Source organism: Coregonus lavaretus (genome assembly GCF_964263955.1).
Source record: "Coregonus lavaretus genome assembly, chromosome: 8".
Classification (NCBI taxonomy): Eukaryota; Metazoa; Chordata; class Actinopteri; order Salmoniformes; family Salmonidae; genus Coregonus; species Coregonus lavaretus.
This window is the reverse complement of record NC_139995.1, coordinates 1268281-1280324: the sequence shown is the minus strand read 5'-3', so window position 1 is coordinate 1280324 and position 12044 is coordinate 1268281.

Genomic DNA, 12044 nt, shown 5'->3' with positions numbered 1-12044 from the left:
AACAGTTGTTTCCTTTCTCATCAAGCTGCTTGCCTATTGTCCTGTAGCCCATCCCAGCCTTTTGCAGGTCTAGAATTTTATCCCTGATGTCCTTACACAGCTCTCTGGTCTTGGCCATTGTGGAGAGGTTGGAGTCTGTTTGATTGAGTGTGTGGACAGGTGTCTTTTATACAGGTAACGAGTTCAAACAGGTGCAGTTAATACAGGTAATGAGTGGAGAACAGGAGGGCTTCTTAAAGAAAAACTAACAGGTCTGTGAGAGCCGGAATTCTTACTGGTTGGTAGGTGATCAAATACTTATGTCATGCAATAAAATGCAAATTAATTACTTAAAAATCATACAATGTGATTTTCTGGATTTTTGTTTTAGATTCCGTCTCTCACAGTTGAAGTGTACGTATGATAAAAATGACAGACCTCTACATGCTTTGTAAGTAGGAAAACCTGCAAAATCGGCAGTGTATCAAATACTTGTTCTCCCCACTGTATATATATATAATTTAATAGCTAATGGCAGCCTGCAGTTCCCCGGTCGGCCTTTAACTTGAGATACTCAATGAGAGGGGGCAGCACTGAGATAGCCTGTAACGTCACTTCCTGGAGGATTAGGTGAAACTGCGCATGTTATGTCTGTATAAATCTCCCACATGAGACGCCGACTCATTGCAAAATGTGCTATTGAGTCTTCACACGTAATGAATGGTGTCACGTGATCGATGGCTTCGTCCAGTCATACATTTTTGTCTACATTTGGAATGTTTGCATAGAAAATACAGCAGATTTGACAATTGCCTGCTAGGGTGAGTTTCCAATTAACAATCTTGTGTTGACAAAAACAGCTGGACGTAATGATGTCACACCTAAAAAAATGCATACTTTTTAGCAAATGCCTAGTGTTTAATAAAAATGTAGTGGTTGAAGTGTTTCCATTACCCATTTAGGCAAATTGTGCATGAATACATTGGCGACAGAATGTATGTCCTCCCACCTATCTGTTTCATGTCTTAGGTAGCCCGCGAAAGCCAGCATGTATAGAATGTAATAATTTACTAATATTTGCCACATTAGAATAATTCTCATGTGCCAACGTATCACAGCGGTCCGTGCCATGGTGAAACTTGCACTCCTGGAGAGCTGAACTAATTGGATGGTGAAACTTGACAGCTAACCAGAAAAGCAAGGCGAAGCAATTCAGGCATTCTTGAAAGTCAGGACAATCCTTGTCCTGCAAATAAACATTATTTTTATAGTTGAACATTTTTATTTTGCAAGCAGTAGGCATTTAGAATTAAATGTGGAGTAGAGCTTTATAGTTACGCGGTGACATCACGTGCCTTCAAAATGATTTGGCAATCATCATTTATTCGAAAAACACAGTTTCCATCATAATTTTCCACAATAAAGAAAGTTTGAAACCTGCCTATTGACTGTCGACTGCAATGTCGAACAAGCCCCTTTTTAATGTCCAAAAGCGGAAGTCACGTCACATTGACAAGATAGTTGAGTGTGACCATTCTTTTTTTTATTATTTATTTAATTTGTTGTATTTTACCCCCTTTTCGTGGTATCCAATTTGTAGTTACAGTCTTGTCCCACCGCTACAACTCCCGTACAGACACGCGAAAGGCGAAGGTCGAGAGTCGTGCGTCCTCCGAAACACAACCCAACCTAGTGCCCGCTCAACCCGGAAGCCAGCCGCACCAATGTGCCAGAGGAAACGAATCGAAGCAGGATTTCTAGTGGCACAGCTAGCACTGCGACGTAGTGCCTTAGACCACTGCGCCACTCGGGAGGCCGAGTGTGACCGCTCTAACAATGGAAATACATGTCCTTGAAGATGGAAGGCTGTTTCGTGGTTGTTTTCTGCAAACATTGCCTGAGTTTCACTGTCCACGTTGAACTTCGTTGTTTCAATGAGAGGGGGCAGTCGTTCTCTCGTGCCGACAGTGCAGGCTACTACCGACTAACTGATCACTTTGAATTCACCTTAATTGACAACTGAACCAAATGTAAATCCATACTGGCCCAGTAGGATAGGCCTATAGGAGGCTTATAAATTCTGTCTTTCTCCCGACAATATTTGTGCGCATTTGTTGTTTCATTGAGTGAATCGTTTTTTCAACTACCTTCCTTCATTAATGTATCATTTCCCCGTATCATAGCCTGATCATTTACAGTGCATTTGGAAAGTATTCAGACCCCTTCACTTTTTTCACATTTTGTTACAGTGGGGAAAAAAAGTATTTAGTCAGCCACCAATTGTGCAAGTTCTCCCACTTAAAAAGATGAGAGAGGCCTGTAATTTTCATCATAGGTACACGTCAACTATGACAGACAAAATGAGAAAAATCCAGAAAATCACATTGAAGGATTTTTTATGAATTTATTTGCAAATTATGGTGGAAAATAAGTATTTTGGTCAATAACAAAAGTTTCTCAAGACTTTGTTATATACCCTTTGTTGGCAATGACACAGGTCAAACGTTTTCTGTAAGTCTTCCCAAGGTTTTCACACACTGTTGCTGGTATTTTGGACCATTCCTCCATGCAGATCTCCTCTAGAGCAGTGATGTTTTGGGGCTGTCGCTGGGCAACACGGACTTTCAACTCCCTCCAAAGATTTTCTATGGGGTTGAGATCTGAAGACTGGCTAGGCCACTCCAGGACCTTGAAATGCTTCTTACGAAGCCACTCCTTCGTTGCCCGGGCGGTGTGTTTGGGATAATTGTCATGCTGAAAGACCCAGCCACGTTTCATCTTCAATGCCCTTGCTGATGGAAGGAGGTTTTCACTCAAAATCTCACAATACATGGCCCCATTCATTCTTTCCTTTACACGGATCAGTCGTCCTGGTCCCTTTGCAGAAAACCAGCCCCAAAGCATGATGTTTCCACCCCCATGCTTCACAGTAGGTATGGTGTTCTTTGGATGCAACTCAGCATTCTTTGTCCTCCAAACACGACAAGTTGAGTTTTTACCAAAAAGTTCTATTTTGGTTTCATCTGACCATATGACATTCTCCCAATCCTCTTCTGGATCATCCAAATGCACTCTAGCAAACTTCAGACGGGCCTGGACATGTACTGGCTTAAGCAGGGGGACACGTCTGGCACTGCAGGATTTGAGTCCCTGGCGGCGTGGTGTGTTACTGATGGTAGGCTTTGTTACTTTGGTCCCAGCTCTCTGCAGGTCATTCACTAGGTCCCCCCGTGTGATTCTGGGATTTTTGCTCACCGTTCTTGTGATCATTTTGACCCCACGGGGTGAGATCTTGCGTGGAGCCCCAGATCGAGGGAGATTATCAGTGGTCTTTTATGTCTTCCATTTCCTAATAATTGCTCCCACAGTTGATTTCTTCAAACCAAGCTGCTTACCTATTGCAGATTCAGTCTTCCCAGCCCGGTGCAGGTCTACAATTTTGTTTCTGGTTCCTTTGACAGCTCTTTGGTCTTGGCCATAGTGGAGTTTGGAGTGTGACTGTTTGAGGTTGTGGACAGGTGTCTTTTATACTGATAACAAGTTCAAACAGGTGCCATTAATACAAGTAACGAGTGGAGGACAGGGGAGCATCTTAAAGAAGAAGTTACAGGTCTGTGAGAGCCAGAAATCTTGCTTGTTTGTAGGTGACCAAATACTTTTTTTTTCTCAATTTGTCTGTCATAGTTGACGTGTACCTATGATGAAAATTACAGGCCTCTCTCATCTTTTTAAGTGGGAGAATTAGCACAATTGGTGGCTGACTAAATACTTTTTTCCCCCACTGTACGTTACAGCCTTATTTTAAAATGGATTAAATAAAACATTTTCCTCATCCATCTGCACACAATACCCCATAATGACAAAGCAAAACAGGTTTTTAGAAATGTGTGCAAATTGATAATAATATATATTTTTTTAATACCTTATTTACATGAGTTTTCAGACCCTTTGCTAGGAGACTCGAAATTGATCATCCTTGAGATGTTTCTTGAGATGTTTCTACAACTTGATTGGAGTCCACCTGTGGTAAATTCAATTGATTGGACATTATTTGGAAAGGCACACACCTGTCTATATAAGGTCCCACGGTTGACAGTGCATGTCAGCGCAAAAACCAAGCTGTGAGGTCAAAGGAATTGCCCGTGGAGCTTCAAAACAGGATTGTGGGAAGGCAAAGATCTGGGGAAGGGTACCAAAATATTTCTGCAGCATTAAAGGTCCCCAAGAACACAGTGGCCTCCATCATTCTTAAATGGAAGTAGATTAGAACTACCAGGACTCTTCCTAGAGCTGGCCGGCCAAACTGAGCAATCGGGGAAGAAGGGCCTTGGTCAGGGAGGTGACCAAGAGCCCGATGGTCACTCTGACAGAGCTCCAGAGTTCCTCTGTGGAGATGGGAGAACCTTCCAGAAGGACAACCATCTCTGCAGCACTCCACCAATCAAGCCTTTATGGTAGAGTGGCCAGACGGAAGCCACTCCTCAGTAAAATGCACATTACAGCCCTCTAAGACCATGAGAAACAAGATTCTCTGGTCTGATGAAACCAAGACTGAACTCTTTGGCCTGAATGCCAAGCGTCACGTCTGGAGGAAACCTGGCACCATACCTACGGTGAAGCATGGTGGTGGCAGCATCATGCTGTGGGGATGTTTTTCAGCGGCAGGGACTGGGAGACTAGTCAGGATCGAGGGAAAGACGAACTGAGCAAAGTACAGATAGATCCTTGATGAAAACCTGCTCCAGAGCGCTAAGGACCACAGATTGGGGCAAAGGTTCACCTTCCAACAGGACAACGACCCTAAGCATACAACCAAGACAATGCAGGAGTGGCTTTGGAACAAGTCTCTGAATGTCCTTGAGTGGCCCAGCCAGAGCCTGGACTTGAACCCGATCGAACATCTCTGGAGAGACCTGAAAATATCTGTGCAGCGACGCTCCCCATCCAACCTGACAGAGCTTGAGAGGATCTGCACAGAAGAATGGGAGAAACTCCCCAAATACAGGTGTTCCAAGCTTGTAGCATCATACCCAAGAAGACGCGAGGCTGTAATCGCTGCCAAAGGTGCTACAACAAAGTACTGAGTAAAGGGTCTGAATACTTAAGTAAATGTGATATTGCCACAGAAAAATAACAAACCTGTTTTTGCTTTGTCATTATGGGGTATTGTGTGTAGATGGATGAGGATAGAAAACAATTTAATCAATTTTAAAATAAGGCTGTAACGTAACAAAATGCGGAAAAGGGGGTCTTTATACTTTCCGAATGCGCTGTATGTACAGTGCTTGACTTGGGCAGGAGCTCACCAGAGCTGAGTAGCCTACTGGCACCTCACATTTTCTACTGAGCTCCTGTTCCTCATATAGAATATTAGCTCAAAGTTATTGTGTATAAACAGTAGCCTACGGGCAACAAAATGAGCAGGTTACACTGATTGTATCACCAGTAAATGTTCACTGTTAATCCCCATTTTTGAAATCTAGGCTACAATGTTTATGGTAATTTCTGTTAAAGCAATTCAAACTGCTAGCCTGTTCTTGTAATCAATACGTTTATATTTATTTCATATCATTATGAGTTTTGTCAATTTCTTCAAATGTATGCCAGGCCTATAAAAGTGGGGATGTTTGATAGCCCAGTATTTCTTATTGTCTTAACACACCACCACCAATGAGCAAATCCTTTAGCCTACCTCTTGGCCAGCAAACGCAATTGGTGTGTCTGAGCCCTTAAAACCCCACAGTCCTGCTCAGCGGCGGCGCCATTAAAGTTTCACTGGGATAGCTATGGGGTAGCTTGGACATTGCATAGGGGTAGAGGGCTGCATTTACTGCGGGATGCTAACTGGACCATGTGCCAGACAGAGATCATTGCAGCATGGTCAGGATTTTTCATGCTGCGGGCAGAAGCCGGAGGTCAGACTGACAACTAGTCATTATATTCTAGGCTATAAAATCAGTCTTACTTGCTCATCTTCATTGTTAATTCATACTCTCCTCTCCCCAGTTTGGGCCAGGGGTATGTGTTGTGTGCCGGCAAGCTGATTAATAATAATGAGTCTTTAATTATATATACAGTATAATAAAGGCATTTAAACTTGTTTTCGTTAGAATGGGAGTTTTTGGAGTGCAAGTTAATTTCACACTCTACAAAAGCAATAAATGCAAAAACAACATATTTTTTTTATAAAGACAACGCATATGCCTATACGTTTGTTGCATGCAAAGACCAATTTAACCTTTATTTATCTTTAACCAGGTTAATAATTTTTTCTTTAACCTGTAATTGTAACTTTATTCAACCTGATCGGTCTAATTGAGATGAAAATTGAATAATAACTTATTCAATAGTTTATTCTCGTTAAAACAGATGGAGCAAAACATTTAATCTCATGCAAGCAACCTATAGCCTGCAGAAATAAACGACAGGGTTGATTTTCACCGCACACTGTAAAAACATATTTCAGTCGACTTAAAAAAGTTTGTAACCTGGCTGCATTAAAATTGTATCTCAAGCACAATCTGGATTTCGTGTTAACTTAATCTAAAGTTACTTCAACCTAGTAAAGTAAGTGGAACTGACAAATTTGGATTTAATAACTTGTTGCGTGAACTTGATACTTTTAGTCAAATCATTGTTTCAATTTATTTTTTTGTTGTGTTAACAAAGCTACTGGAGTTATTTTGACAAATTACCAAATGGAGAGGACAAGTATTTAATAGTCAGAAAAACTAAACTTTTAGTTGTTTTATATACCAAAGTTTGTAACCTGCCTGCCTAAACATTTTAAGTTGTGTCAACTTCCTATACAGTTGAAACAACTACACTACCGGTCAAAAGTTTTAGAACAACTACTCATTCAAGGGTTTTTCTTTATTTTTACTATTTTCTACATTTTAGAATAAAAGTGAAGACATCAAAACTATGAAATAACACATATGGAATTATGTAATAACCAAAAAAGTGTTAAACATATCAAAATATATTTTATATTTGAGATTCTTCAAATAGCCACCGTTTGCCTTGATGACAGCTTTGCACACTCTTGGCATTCTCTCAACCAGCTTCATCTGGTATGCTTTCCAATAGTCTTGAAGGAGTTCCCACATATGTTGAGCACTTGTTGGCTGCTTTTCCTTCACTCTGCGGTCCAACTCATCCCAAACCATCTCAATTTAGTTGAGGTTGGGGGATTGTGGAGGCCAGGTCATCTGATGCAGCACTCCATCACTCTCCTTCTTGGTAAAATAGCCCTTACATAGCCTGGAGGTGTGTTGGGTCATTGTCCTGTTGAAAAACAAATGATAGTCCCACTAAGCCCAAACCAGATGGGATGGCGTATTGCTGCAGAATGCTGTGGTAGCCATGCTGGTTAAGTGTGCCTTGCATTCTAAATAAATCACAGACAGTGTCAACAGCAAGCACCCCCACACCATAACACCTCCTCCTCCATGCTTTACAGTGGGAAATACACATGCGGAGAGCATCCGTTCACCCACACCGCGTCTAACAAAGACATGGCGGTTGGAACCAAAAATCTCAAATTTGGACTCCAGACCAAAGGACAAATGTCCACCGGTCTAATTTCCATTGCTTGTGTTTCTTGGCCCAAGCAAGTCTCTTATTATTTGTGTCCTTTAGTAGTGGTTTCTTTGCAGCAATTCGACAGAGTTTCCTCTGAACAGTTGATGTTGAGATGTGTCTGTCACATACACAAAAATGTATACACGCATGACTGTAAATCGCTTTGGATAAAAGCGTCTGCTAAATGGCATATTATTATTATTATTATTATTATTATTATTATTATTAGTACTTGAACTCTGTGAAGCATTTATTTGGGCTGCAATTTCTGAGGCTGGTAACTCTAATGAACTTATCCTCTGCAGCAGAGGTAACTCTGGGTCTTCCATTCCTGTGGCGGTTCTCATGAGATCCAGTTTCATCTAAGCGCTTGAGGGTTTTTGTGAATGCCCTTAAAGAAACTTTCAAAGTTCTTGAAATGTTCCGTATTGACTGACCTTCATGTCTTAAAGTAATGATGGACTGTCATTTCTCTTTGCTTATTTGAGCTGTTCTTGCCATAATATGGACTTGGTCTTTTACCAAATAAGGCTATCTTCTGTATACAACAAAACTGATTGGCTCAAATGCATTAAGAATGAAAGAAATTCCACAAATTAACTTTTAAGAAGGCACACCTGTTAATTAAAATGCATTCCAGGTGAAGCTGGTTGAGAGAATGCCAAGAGTGTGTAAAGCTGTCATCAAGGCAAAGGATGGCTATTTGAAGAATCTCAAATATAAAATATATTTTGATTTGTTTAACACTTTTTTGGTTACTACATGATTCCATATGTGTTATTTCATAGTTTTGATGTCTTCACTATTATTCTACAATGTAGAAAATAGTAAAAATAAAGAAAAACCCTTGAATGAGTAGGTGTTCTAAAACTTTTGACCGGTAGTGTACTTTGAAAATTACACATTTCAGAACTGATTAAATCTTTCAAATGATATAATACCGATTTCAGTTGTGTACATTATGCTCATGTGTGAGCTTTTTCGGCAGTTTCAAAATTGGCAGTACATCTCAACCAAGCAACAGACCACTTTAACAACAACGGCATTCTCAGTAACGGTTACAGAAATGTTTGACTTATGTGGTTGTTTATCTACCTTCGTTGAATGCACTAACTGAAGTCGCTCTGGATGAAAGTGTCTGCTGAATGACCTAAATGTAAATGTAAAAATGAAGGTTGCAAAGCATGTTGGGTATTATTCTAATGAGCTCCGCCCCAAAATAATACATTGAAGTGAACTGAACTTTACATTTTCAGTCAACACTACTGTTGTGTTGCTTCAGTTGATTTGACTTCTTGGTTGTGAATTTCTAAGTTGAGTAAACATATACTTTTTTGCTAACTCAGCTTGATTTAATACGTTTTGACATTTTGAGTGAGTTAAGGTCAGCTCAAAAAAATAATAATTGTCAACTCAACGAATTTGGCAAATTTAAATGACTTGGCTAGATAAATCGAGTCATTTTGACTGAATCTCAATAAAACATTTTTTACAGTGTACAAACACTACAGCTCTTGTTTCATTAAACCAGGGCTCTCCAACCCTGTTCCTGGAGATGCAGTGAGGGAAAAAAGTATTTGATCCCCTGCTGATTTTGTACGTTTGCCCACTGACAAATAAATGATCAGCTATAATTTTAATTATAGGTTTATTTGAACAGTGAGAGACAGAATAACAACAACAAAATCCAGAAAAACGCATGTCAAAAATGTTATAAATTGATTTGCATTTTAATGGGGGGAATAAGTATTTGACCCCCTCTCAATCAGAAAGATTTCTGGCTCCCAGGTGTCTTTTATACAGGTAACGAGCTGAGTTAGGAGCACACTCTTAAAGGGAGTGCTCCTAATCTCAGCTTGTTACCTGTATTAAAGACACCTGTCCACAGAAGCAATCAATCAATCAGATTCCAAACTCTCCACCATGGCCAAGACCAAAGAGCTGTCCAAGGATGTCAGGGACAAGATTGTAGACCTACACAAGGCTGGAATGGGCTACAAGACCATCGCCAAGCAGCTTGGTGAGAAGGTGACAACAGTTGGTGCAATTATTCGCAAATGGAAGAAACACAAAATAACTGTCAATCTCCCTCGGCCTGGGGCTCCATGCAAGATCTCACCTCGTGGAGTTGCAATGATCATGAGAACGGTGAGGATTCAGCCCAGAACTACACGGGAGGATCTTGTCAATGATCTCAAGGCAGCTGGGACCATAGTCACCAAGAAAACAATTGGTAACACACTACGCCGTGAAGGACTGAAATCCTGCAGCGCCCGCAAGGTCCCCCTGCTCAAGAAAGCACATATACAGGCCCGTCTGAAGTTTGCCAATGAACATCTGAATGATTCAGAGGAGAACTGGGTGAAAGTGTTGTGGTCAAATGAGACCAAAATCGTGCTCTTTGGCATCAACTCAACTCGCTGTGTTTGGAGGAGGAGGAATGCTGCCTATGACCCCAACAACACCATCCCCACCGTCAAACATGGAGGTGGAAACATTATGCTTTGGGGGTGTTTTTCTGCTAAGGGGAGAGGACAACTTTACCGCATCAAAGGGACGATGGACGGGGCCATGTACCATCAAATCTTGGGTGAGAACCTCCTTCCGTCAGCCAGGGCATTGAAAATGGGTCGTGGATGGGTATTCCAGCATGACAATGACCCAAAACACACGGCCAAGGCAACAAAGGAGTGGCTCAAGAAGAAGCACATTAAGGTCCTGAAGTGGCCTAGCCAGTCTCCAGACCTTAATCCCATAGAAAATCTGTGGAGGGAGCTGAAGGTTCGAGTTGCCAAACGTCAGCCTCGAAACCTTAATGACTTGGAGAAGATCTGCAAAGAGGAGTGGGACAAAATCCCTCCTGAGATGTGTGCAAACCTGGTGGCCAACTACAAGAAACGTCTGACCTCTGTGATTGCCAACACGGGTTTTGCCACCAAGTACTAAGTCATGTTTTGCAGAGGGGTCAAATACTTATTTCCCCCATTAAAATGCAAATCAATTTATAACATTTTTGACGTGTTTTTCTGGATTTTTTTGTTGTTATTCTGTCTCTCACGGTTCAAATAAACCTACCATTAAAATGATAGACTGATCATGTCTTTGTCAGTGGGCAAAGGTACAAAGTCAGCAGGGGATCAAATACTTTTTTCCCTCACTGTATACCCTCCTGTAGGTTTTCGTTTCAACCCCAGTTGTAACTAACCTGATTCAGTTTATCAACCAGCTAATTATTAGAATCAGGTGCGCTAGATTAGGGTTGGAGCGAAAACCTACAGGACGGTAGCTCTCTAGGAACAGGGTTGGAGAGCCCTGCTTAAACTATATTTATTCTATCCATGATATTGTAAAACTTTGTTCCTTCAAACAGTATAAAACAATTGATCTCAAACAACATATAGCCTAGCCTAACGTTGCACGCATGGCTACAAAAACAGGCACTTAATTATTGAAACTATTAGATGATTCTGTTTTTGTAATTTGTTTGAATTAACCGTATATAGGCCTATATAAAACTTTGCAAAACATTGATTTATTGTATATGTGTATGTAGCCTACCCCACTGTGAGAGAGAGAGCTGCATGGAAGAATTCCAATGCCTATGTTAGAAATGGCAAATAGAGAGGCGTTTCTTCTCCTTTCTTTGCCCGGCAAAAATGTGCCCTTAGGCCTATTTTCATTTTATGCAATTTCTAGCCTACTACGTTTTATATGACTGGAAACATTAGCATACTATTTTTAATACGACAAAAAATACAGGGTAGCTTGCCACTGACAGTCCATGCACTGCCACTGACCGGTCTGTGGGTTTGTTGTGTAAATTAATAAATTAATAAATTTCTCTCTGCCTGTTTTTCTTTCAATGCATCAGTGCAGCAATGTATCAATTTAGCCAATGTGATCACATCACACCAGAGCTACACGTCACTCTCGCCATTCAAACTTCCCCGCCAGTTCATTGCCAACACTGTAGCCTATTCTATAGCAATTCAGCAAGCAAGAGGATCGATCCATGCTTCTCTCCTCGAATAGGCCTTTCAAAATGGCTCGAAATAAGTTTCAAAATATATTGCTGTTCATTGTCTATATATAGCCTAGCCTACTCATTCAAGAGCTAGAGAGAGGGGGAAGAGATAGGCTAATTGCAAGAATTGATCAACGGCTGATAGGCTATGGACAGGTTGCGTGCATGTGTTTCTATTTTCTAATGGTTGTCAATTTCATCTTCATATAGCCTAGGCCTATATCACAGCTGCCACTATATCTTCCCCTTAAAACTTTCCTCGTCAATTTATGTGATAGGCTACATTGATTTACCATGATCCTATAATGTAAACTAGTTTTTGATACCCTACAGAAAGGATTTGAAGCTAAGGTAAGATTTCTTTTGGGAAAGAAGAAATGTGATTAGCTTATGTGTCTGAGTGAGATGCTTTGATTGATGGGTCATTTTAGATGGGTGGTGAGTGTGTATGAGTTTG